At 39.2% G+C, this 11,311-nt stretch overlaps 1 protein-coding gene across 1 annotated transcript in view; it reads left to right on the top strand.

The window, feature by feature from the left end:
* Positions 1 to 2,483: 2,483 nt before the first annotated feature.
* Positions 2,484 to 11,311, top strand: part of cep170aa (centrosomal protein 170Aa) — a 37,755-nt gene continuing 28,927 nt past the window's right edge. Inside the window, exon 1 of the mRNA XM_070915758.1 lies at positions 2,484 to 2,600. The gene's annotated coding sequence lies outside the window, so the exon portion shown is untranslated. The remainder of the gene's footprint in view (positions 2,601 to 11,311) is intronic.

The following is an 11,311-nucleotide window of genomic DNA, read 5'->3' as shown; positions in this document are numbered from 1 at the left end:
CCATTCGCTAGCAACAGCAAGAGCAGCGCATTCCTGCTCCAACTTCCAACGCCCCTCCAACGGACAGGATGGTTCGATTTGTGCCACGCCGTCCGCCGCAATGACGATATTGTCGAGAAAATACACAAGTAATTAAATTCAAAAGATGAATACATCTTTTATACAATTTGTTACTCTTTAGAAACGTTAAAATGGAATACAAATTAAGAATCAGGTTACATGTTACCCATGATGTTTAATTTAACTCTCAAAAGGGCACCACCAACTTTAAAACTGACTAAAAAACATTTGAATGCAATCAAACGCCAATCGTGGTGAAGTAGCCTACAACAGCTGAAACCAGAAAATGTTATAAAAGTGCACGGGGTCAGGTGTACAATTCGAAAATAAACGCTCCGCCTTTCCTGCCGTGACTTCCAAAGATATAAACCGAGTGCTTCACGTAGACAGGGAGGGAGCGTCATTGCGTCATCGTGCCAGGCAACCTAGAGAAGTACACCGTGTTAGATTTGAATTTTTTTAGATGGTAAAAAAAAGATGTTATCTTTCAGGCTATTATTTTTAGTGGAACAATACATTTAAAAAGAATACCATTCAAAATACTTAAACCTACAATTAATAGTTGGCAGCATATAAGACGTTTATTTCTCACTTTTGTAGCATGATACGGATTTCTGTAGATGCAAACAAAACATTTCAGTAACCTCCAAATGCACTAATTATGCCGCCTCTTTTCACAAGCGAGTAGGTTCAAATAAGCTTTTTTACTGCTGTTAATATAATTAATATATTGTCATTAAGCCGTTAAAATCTTTAAAATAGAATATAATTTAAAAAGTGATGCGTTTGATCCAGCACAATTAGCCATGTAACTTTAATGCAACACCCTCATTAATTTGGTCGTTTCTTTAGTTCCCGGGTATCCTCGTTCGTTTGAGCTGCGCATCATACAGCAAGTACTGCCTTTATTTTCAGCATCAAATACAGTATTGCCACCTGCGCAGCTCAACTGATGGTACGGTAACAAAAGACCCTGAAACGTGACCAGTGAGTCCAGGAAACCCGCCCACCCGGTTCTGGCTGACATGGGCTTCTGGTCGAGTTGGAAGTATCCATGACTGGAAGTGTAGACGCAGGCGCTGCTGAGGATGAACTGTGTCAAGCTGTACAAAGACAAAACCCCAAACTCCGGAAATTACGATGTCTCCTTTCAAAATTAAAAGGTAGATTTTGGAAAATTTAAATGAGATGAGATCTATGGATGAGATGCATATCTAATCCTCTGATCCAGTCTGTGCAGTGATGTCAGCTACTTTGCCATCTGTAGGGTATTTTCTTTGCAACTCCCCTGCCATAAGCTGTGAATTTCTGTAGGTTATGTTTCATCCTTTTCAATGTATCGTAACATTAGGAAGTACCATTGCAGCTGCAGCTGTTTTACTATGTCCAATCAACATGATCATGTTAATTGAAAACCATATGAATACATAAGTTTAGCTTCAGTTCTTGTAGCCGAATTCAGTGGAAATCCACACCTTGACCTTCCAATTTTCCCAATTCACACATATTCCCAAACTGGACAAACAAGTTTTAAAAAACTATTTGAAGCTTAAAGTGACAAAGACAAATACAACAATGTATTTTCCGAAAGATAAAATGTTTTCTCCTGAACCAGGCACTGTAACAGGGGTACAAGGTAACATTAACAAGTTTTTACATTTTGTGTTTTTATGGAAAAAAACACATGTATTGATTTTAAATCATAGTAGTAGTAGTATGACAGACTTTCCCAGTTGTAGAAGATATATAAACACTTGTTTATATGTTGAAATGACAAGTGCTGATGGCACACAGACAATAACATCATAACAAAGCCTAAAATGTATCTACTTCCATTAGGACATACATTATGCTGAGAAAAAATGTTGCTTAATATAACTGTTTTATTTTTATCTTCTTTACAAACATCAGGTTTAAGTTTTGTAACAATTTTCAAATGATTTTTTTCATTAATAATATGGTATATTGTAATCTATTTTATCTTTTTAGTTATATCTCAATGCTAAGCCCTGTACTGTCAATTTCAATTATCATCTATAAATAGGACTATACAAGAAACCAAATAAAATAGATAAGAGTTAATAAGTAGTAATTATGTTTAATAAATAAAACAAATAAAAAAAAGGTGCTGTTTTGTCAGTTTTTTTCAGATGCTCATCTCTCCCCACAGATTTCAGGAAGTTGAACTACATTTTCCCTAAACCTGTGGTCACATGATTAACTGTGAATATGGTTGCCTAGATACACAGTCTGTCACCTTAACACCTCAGGACATATTACTCACTCACAAATCTCTCCATCGCGTTCGCTCTGATTTTACTCTGAAAGTTGTGACAGGAAGTCGCGGTTTACATGTCCGCCGCTTTGACGCTTCTCTCGGGATGTTGGTCCACTCGCCGCTAGTTTGCAGCGAGCAGCGTTATTGCTGAGCAACGGAGAGAGAGAAGGCCGACGCGCAGAGCCAGACTGAACTGCAGCAACGGCAGGGCTGGGCTCCACACACACACCTTCAACAGCAACACACACCAGAAAGGAAAAGGGTAAGTGAGCAGTAGATTTCACTTCTACTTATAACAGTAGAATATACAGCGTACCCAGCAGTAGGATTTTAGCTAAGTGGTCGACCGTTAGACTCACGTGAAGTTTGCGGCAGAGAAAAAAAATGGAAAGAGTCGCTTTTCTGCTGCCCATCTATTGATGTCAATGTGGGTTTTTAATGTTGATACAAAATTCTCAGAGGTGACACGGCAGACTTTGGAGCCTCTCGCGTAAAAAACATAAAACCAGTGTTCAAATTCATGTGTTAAATTTAATAAACAAGCACAGTAAATACCCTGTTATGGTTATAACGGCTAAACAAACTGGTCTGACTCCCTGTTGGCTAACTGGATGGCTACTGTTGTCGGCAGCAGCGGCAGCATGACCAGCCTGCCCTGCGCCGCCTTTGTAAAGCGACACAGCCTCGCCACTTTGCTGCCTCTGTAAAAAAAAAACAGAAAACGGACACATTTGCCCTCTATGCTGCTTTTATTTTTTATTGGCCTGTTTTTTCTATTAGTTGCATCCCTCTGTAACCGCACGGAGTCTATCGAGACAGGATGCACATCAATGAAGGTCGGTCACAATGGACGCTTTGTGTTTATGTCATTGGAAACATACTAACCTCGGGGTCCTCTTTGAGTATTTTTATTGTCTGAAGGATAGATTATATAGAATAGGTATTTTACTATGTAATATAGCTGCAGAGTGTTTCCCGATGTTGGACCCCCTCCTCTTCTGTGTGGAGGCTTTGTTTTCGTGGGGCAGATGTAGCTGGCCTACATGCATCCGCTCTCTTTGTGTTGAGTTTGATTTTTGCTGTCATCATCACATAAGATGTAAAACTCTGGGATAGCAAAAGATGTGCTATATCTTTCATTCTGATATGTCTCATCATACATTGATAAAGATCTTTAATATGCCTCATTTGCATTCCTCAGACAAACAAATCCGTGCAAAATATCAAATTGTGTGTTTATTGTCTAATTATCGGATAACAGACTGTTTTGAATGAATGATGAATTTAGTCCATGGCAAATACCATAAGTTACACAACTGTTCAGCAGCGGCAGCCTGATTGAATTTTTTCATTTTCATCATTTCTCTTAATTGCATGTAATGGCATTAAAGTTACCAGTGAAGACTGCTTGCATTCCAGGTCAGGGTTTATAACACAGTTGGTTGTTTACATACTGGACTGATGTGTTCTTGGAAAGCTGGAGAGCTATATAGGCTGCACAATTGTGAGTTTTGTTCATCTCCTCCCTCATCTGTAATAATTCAAATGTTTTGGGTTTGAGCCGTAGAATGTGCAGATAATACCATCCAGTCCGGCTTTGCTCCTTTCCTTTCCTTTCTCTCTTTCACTCTGCCTTTTTCCGCCTCCTTCCTGTCTTCTCCGCAAATGTGGCTGCCGGCAGTCTGGTTGGCTCTACAGGCGGTTGCATTTTTGAAAACTGTGTCAGTGTCACAGGACGATTGCTGCACTCTCGGAGAGGAAGCAACAGCAATGTCCTAGCTAGACCACAGCCCAGCATGCCTCCATACGTGTCCATACTGTGTTTACACAGTTACAGTGCAGATGATAACACAGGCAACCATGTGAATAAATTGTGCACCCTCTTTTTATATTTGTTGAAGTCTTCTTGTTCTGTTTTCTTCTAAAAACTGGACAACAGTCACCAAGCCGTCAGTGCTGATTGGTCAATTTGGTGTCATAAGTTGACTATCTATTGAACAGACAAAATAAAGTGAAATCCTGCTTTTTCATCCTCTGCAACTCCCTATATCATCTGTCCTGAATTACTTAAAAGGTGTATGATGTTCAGTATCATTATTCTTATGATGACCTGGTAGCCATTGAGAAATGTGCACATGTATAGTGAGGGTTTCCTTCAATAATATGAGACTATTTTCTGTTCTAGTCTATAGTTGGGATTGTGGACTTTGTTGTCCGGCCTGCCCATGGCCATTGTGTATAGTAGGAAGTTTAGGAAGTGAGTTCATTTTACTTCAATGGTCAGGGAGTGTTATTTGTGACTGAAAACAACCTAGCCTGGAACTTAATATTGTAATCTATTCCTTTCTATTCAAGATGTTTTTAAAAGTGATTTTGTACCAGGGTGTCTGTGGCTAAAAATAGTCTTGAGTCTCACTTCTGTAATCTGCCAGAGTGGAAAAGTTAAAAGGGTTATGAGAGTCAGATAGTTTTGCCCAGTGAAGCTCCGGCTTGTGTGCAGAGTCACAGAGGGAAACAAGGGAGGTGAATAGAAAAGTGGTAAGAAATTGGGAGAGACAGAGGAACAGAGCAGAATACGAGGAAAAGCTTGAAGCAGTTTATAATCATCAGCCTCTCCCTTGTTTTGGAACATCAAGGGCGTGTATGGTTTTATTTTTTTTGGCTTTTACCTTCTCAAAAAGAAAAAGAAAACAGAATGACCTTCACATCTGTTTTGGGGTGTAACGTACTCCGAGTTTCCGGTATTTTTTGCTTCTTTCCAGTGCAGATATTGATTTTGTATTTGGGTAGTTTCCATTCCCATCTCTCCCACTGCCAGGCTCCCTCTGATTGTCCTGTTATGCTAACGTTGATAGTTTTTTTTCCCTCCTAAGTGCCAGTGTGGATTTCAGAGTGAGAGAGTTCACTATTTTTGTCTGCTGCTGAGGCTATTGCTGTGGGCAGCATAAATGTTGGTTCCATAATCAACGTGGCAGGGTTGGCCAAATACTAATGTTCCTGTTAAAGGGCCACGGGTCAGTCATTATCTGCTCAGCAGTGGCCATGCAGGGCCATAAGAGCACTCACCAGAGCAAACCTATGCTTGACACACTGTCTGCTTTGGCTTCTGTAGGTGCATAATACAGTGATTTATTCATATTCATATGTCTTATTCAAGAATATTGCAGACAGTAAATATATTATCCCAGTTCAAATACCTTTTCCCCACCATTAGACTGAAATAAAAGTAAATTCTGATAATATCAAATGTTATTGAACAAATCTAAATTGAAGATTTGATTAGAGATTTATAAGAAAACTTACAAGAGAAAGAAACAACTTATGTTTCTAAAAGTGAATTGTGTTTGTATAATGTTCTCTTAATAATAACAGATGCCCATCACGATTTCCTTAAGGTGACATCTTCAAATTGCTTTTTTTTTATCTGATCAGTCCAAAAACCAATGATATCCAATTTACAATGATATAAAGCAGAAAAGTAGCAAATCGTCACATTGCAGAAGCTTGAACCAGAGAATGTTTTGTGTTTTTGCTTAAAAAATTACTTGAGTGATTAATCAATTATCAAAATAGTTGTCGCATTAATAAACTGTTTCAGCTCTAGTCTAATATATTTATTGCTCTAACAATTTGATGGTTAATTAAAGTTTGCATATTAGTTTACTACATATATTCTTCTGCTCCCATGCCCCTTTGAGAAAACTGCCTGCAGAAATTAGTGTATTTCAGTATATTTTCTGAAAGATGTACTGCACACACGCTACAGAGAATGAATCACATGCATTGAAAATGACTTTGCTGCAGGGCATGTGCTTCATTAATTCTCCTAGATTATTAATAATCTATTTTCTATTATCTCTTTATCAGTACGAGCTTGTTCAGAGGGCTGGTTTCCTCCCCTCTCTCTCTCTCTCTCTCTCTCTCTCAGATAGTGCTGAAGGGCAGGCTATGCTGTACAGTTCTCAACATCCGTGAAGTGTAAATTTCCATATGTAGGTCTGTAGGTCATGTGGAGCACAGGGGTCACCAAGCATGTGGTGGGTTTATGTCTTAAGGCCAGGGGTGTGCTGGGTTGTTTATGGTAATAACAATGAAGCAGCCTGGACGGATGCTGGCTAAATGGAGGTGTTTGCTTGTTTGTTCCTCTCGCCAACTGCTCATGTGATGCGTGTGGCCGCTTTTCTGCACCATATGGTCTTTTCTGCTGCAGTGGACCATTCTTTTCACCCACATGCTGCATGTACAAGCCACATTAATGCACATAAAGCCATACATACACATGTGCACTCAGGTTTCTGCAGATTTGAGGTGCTATACTGACACCATAATGATTATCTCTCTGCATGGTGCTATGATCCTGTCGTAAGAGATTAATGTTAGTGTATAGTCTTTATCTGGCTGCATACATTATAAACAATTTAAAATGTATCGTTCAATAGCATGTATTATTCTTTCTTCTTTCAAAAATGATATTTAGTTAATTTGATCTTACTCCAATCGCAGGATCCAGATAAAAAAAAACACAGTGGGGAAAGCATGACCCATTTTAGCCAAATGTTGTCTTTCTTTCTCCTTTGATGCAAAATGACCATGTTGCTGTTGTTGGATATGCACATGTCATTGAGCAAGATAAAAATGGCTAATGATGCATTTGCTCACTTTGTATGCATGTATTGTTTGTTTGTGTTTTATGTGTGTCAAAAGGTTCTTCCTTCCTCATTTGGCTCCACCTATCCGTGTTTGGAAGCTGGAGGAGCATCCTTGGCTGGGATATACACTGTCAAACTACATTCAGCCTCAGGCCACTTAAAACCCACAGTACAGACAGGCTTATCATGGATTTCAGCCTCCAGTTTTTAGGTTTTCTCCAGCAAATTACTATGTTGAAATAAGGTTTCAGCGACTTGACAAGGTAAATGTTTAGACAAGGTGCTTTCTAAGACTAAGTCAAAGAAGGTTCCTTAAGCAGAATATGGCTAGTGAGTGTTTTTCCCTTTGCCGGCTTTTCTTCATTTATGAGGAGAGGTAAAGTAGGCCAACTTGATTCAAATGTCAAATGGAATCAGACATTTAAAGACTGATATCCCTTGAGCAGCCATAGCATGCTCCTGTGCACTCTTAATTTTAGGCAAAGAACATTTCATATATGCTGTATTATTTAACTGCTATCAAACAAAACTTTTGTGATTGACAGACTGCCATGTAGAGCTGCTACGTTTACTTCGTCACACAAAGTGCTGGAGTTCAGTATTTAAGCTTTGATTTGCTCATTCCTTACACATACTCAGTAAGTTAAATGCAAGTGTGACAAGTATCATTACAGTAGTGTGTCGGAGTATGTTAGTGAAACACAATATAACCTGTGAACGCCATCAAACTATAATTTAATTTAATAAGATTTTAAAACGGAATAAAAATGTTATTTTAAGCAAATTGTAGCTCATATAACTGATAAAATTTTGATTCAGCTTGTTATAAGTGTCTGGTATATCATTATCTGCATCATAGAAAAATCCCAGTCTCTCCTTTTGTCTGAAGTTTAGACAGGAACAATAGACTGTAGACCTCCTCTACTGTACACTTTCATGTTTGTAAATCTACAGTAGACTCAGCCATTGGGAACGAGAAAAGCCTTTTGTCTGTCTGTCTATCTGTCTGTCTGTCTGTCTGTGTGTCCAGAGGTTGCTTGGCTGTCTCGTCTCGATTCTGTTGCCTGGTTTATTCTTTACACCCCTCAGGGCCTGGAGGCTTCCCTGCTCCCGAAACATCTCAGTCTCCCTTGTCTATTACGTATTGACTTACTGACCTTACATCAGCATTTTCAAGGGAATAGGCTGCTGCTTTTCTATTTGTCTTGTCCTTCAATGTTCTTTCCTTTTATTGGTTTTACTTATACCTCCAAGGTGCTCCAAGAACCACATGCCCTTGTTGCTCTTTTTTCCTTTGTTGCAAAGCTACAATAGTGATTACAGTGTTTATACCTGAATTTCCTTCCATAAAGTGTTAATCTTCTTTAAGAGTCATGTTTTTTTTCATTTTGGCAACATCTTTGGTACTAAGCTGTCTTTGCTGTGGTGTTTTGTTCTACACTTCCAAGAAATCCCTTTGCAATGAGTCAGAGTGCCATGTGTCATGTGCCATGATATTCTCCTCAGAGTTTGAGAGTTTTTATTTAATACAGTTACTGCTCTTTTCTTTGTCTGTTCAGCCAAGGTTGCTATCACTACTCTAGCTACTGTAACCACTGAGTGCTATTTATGTCAGAACAATCAGCTTTTGCTGCTGTTGTAAACATTAAATGCATCACCTCCTGTCTGCCAGAGGATTTCTCCCGGGAAAGACCACCAGGCATGAAGATTCAGAGCAACAAATGCCTAAAAGCTTTTCAAGTTAATCACTATTTATCAGTTAGTGGCAAAATATGACATCGAGCAATATCTGTCTTCTGTCATTAATACTTCCCTTAGAAGCATTGCACATAGGGTGTCACCTAGCCAAACATGGTTTTTACGATGTAAAAAGCTGTTATGAGTTTTGTAGAGCTAGCACCCTCTGTAACTACTGGTACGTTTTAATGTAGCTACACTGAGATTAAGCAAAATTTTTTACAATGTAGGCAGACAACCACACCCTTACTATAGCTAAGTTTGGCTCTCATCATAAGACCATGTGGAAATGTGTGTGACGAGAGTATGAGTTGTCTCTCTGTGCCTGCCTGTCTCTTTCTTCCTGGTTCTTTCTCTCCTACTGTCTTTCTCACTTTGGTTTGCTTAGCATATGTGTGTTTGGGTAAATCTGCATGTGGAGGCTACACACAAAAGCTGTCAGTGTGTGTGATGTGGTCTGAGTCAGCTATCAGTGTGATGTGACGGTCTGGGAGGTTAGACAGATGAGTAGTGCTGATGGTTACCCAGCTGTTGCATCATCCTGGGTTGCTCACTGGAGCCAGATGCTATGTGGAGAGCAGCGGCCATGTGTTGCAGCAAAGAAACATGTTAGGTGATGACAGTAAATAAACTGGTGCTCACTGACATCACTTCCTGTCCCCTTTCGGCCAATGTCTGTGATTGGCTAATTAGGAGTGGAGGGAAGACATTTGAATTGTTTAAAAAAGACAGTTGACTGCTTATATAACATTTTGCTGGAGAACGGAAACATAAGAGCGATTAGTCACAGCCTATAAATCTGATTATCCAGCACTGCTTTATAATCACCCAGCTTATTTTAAATGTCTGACCATCTTATTATATAATGAACAATAATAGCAGTGCTCATACTAATTTGCTTCAAATCTGCCCCTTTGTTAGTGTTTATGATGATTTTCCTCATGACAATGTGATTTAATTCCTTTGAGCTGTGAACGAGCAGCCTGACTATAGATGACACATTGTTTTTCATTCATGTCAGCCAGTCATCAAATCAACAACACATGCAAACATACTGTGGACTCAAAGATGAGTTAGCTCTGTCCACCACAGGAAGTGCAGTGTATGCTTCCTGTCTCTTCACAGCCATCTCCTCCATACAAAGAATTCACAGTCATCTTGGAATAATCCTGCCCTTTCACTCCTTAATTCTGTATGTATGAGAGAGTGAGTGTGTGAGTGTGAGTATGTGGGAAATAGTATGAGTGCAGGTCTGGGGGTTGGGGAATTCCTGCCAAAACCATGAGGTCACTATTCCTCCTTATTAGCTGCAGCAAGAATTTGAGTTGCTGAAAGAGTGGAATGGAGATGAGACAGACCCAGGAGAGTTTACAGCTTGTTTTTGCTTAACAATGAAACTGTGTTTTACCAATATTTAGAAGCAAACATATTTGCTCTCTTCCTGCTTTGCATTTCAGATGATAACATATGGCGTTTATTGCAGTAGGTTTGTCATTGTAAGTTGTAATATGTAGCACACAATGTTGAATGAATTAATGAAGTGAGGCAGAGCAAAATGGTTGGGATGATCAGTTTACCCAAATTACAAAAAGAATGATATAAAATGTCAAACAACAGAGAAAAATGCTCATTGGAATTTGACATTTTCAAATTGTGTGTTATTTCTGACCAACAGTACAAAAGCCAAATATACTCAGTTTACTATTATATGTGACAAAGAAAAGCAGCAAACCCTCACATTTGAGAAGCCTGTACCAGAGAATATTTTGCATTTGATCTTGAAAAATGGCTGACACAAAATAATCGATTACCAATATAGTTGCTGATAATTTTCTGTAGATCGATTAATTGGCTAATTGTTTTAATTGTAGTTGTTTGAGTTCAGTGTTTTTTTCCGGATTGTCAAGAGTAACAGGGACACAAAGAGGCAGAAATCCAAGAGATAGATATCTCAAACACTGACCCAATCTGCCTGGCATGGCTAGACACCACTAGAGTTAAGAGAGAAAATATGTTTTTTGGATGAACTGACCGTTTAACATTAGGAGTGTGAGAAGCACATGTAAAGCAGACAGCTGCGTCTCCTTCGTCAGACCTACCACTGCATTCCTCCAGCTGTGCCATGTCTTTCATGTGTGATAGCAAGAAGGTTTTTTTAATGGCACCACACAGGCTGGTATGCATCGTATTCAGGCTCCTCAACCACATTCTCGTTAACCTTGCATTCTGCAGTGAGTGTGCAGTGGTTATTGAGACGGCAAGCCTTCAGATGCTTTGGTTACAGTGGGGAGGGGAAACCACACATAATAGTATAATGGCAATGCTGTTGTTCTTTTTAGGCTTTCTCTGATAATGTATGCATAGTGTGTTGTTCCAGTGTAGCATCCAAACACAAAATCTGTTCCATATCTATAATATTTTACATATAATGTGCTCATGTGACTGCAGTGTTGGCTGGTGTAACATGTTAACCAAGCAGAGGATGCACATCATAAAAGCATGAGATATTGGGTTGGAATGTGGCCAGTGACGGTTTGATTGGATTTAAGGACATCACATCTTGCATTGTTCTCCCATCTGTAGTCCT

Source organism: Enoplosus armatus, chromosome 12 (genome assembly GCF_043641665.1).
Source record: "Enoplosus armatus isolate fEnoArm2 chromosome 12, fEnoArm2.hap1, whole genome shotgun sequence".
NCBI classification, from domain to species: domain Eukaryota; kingdom Metazoa; phylum Chordata; class Actinopteri; order Centrarchiformes; family Enoplosidae; genus Enoplosus; species Enoplosus armatus.
This window is presented reverse-complemented; position numbering and strand designations above follow the sequence as displayed.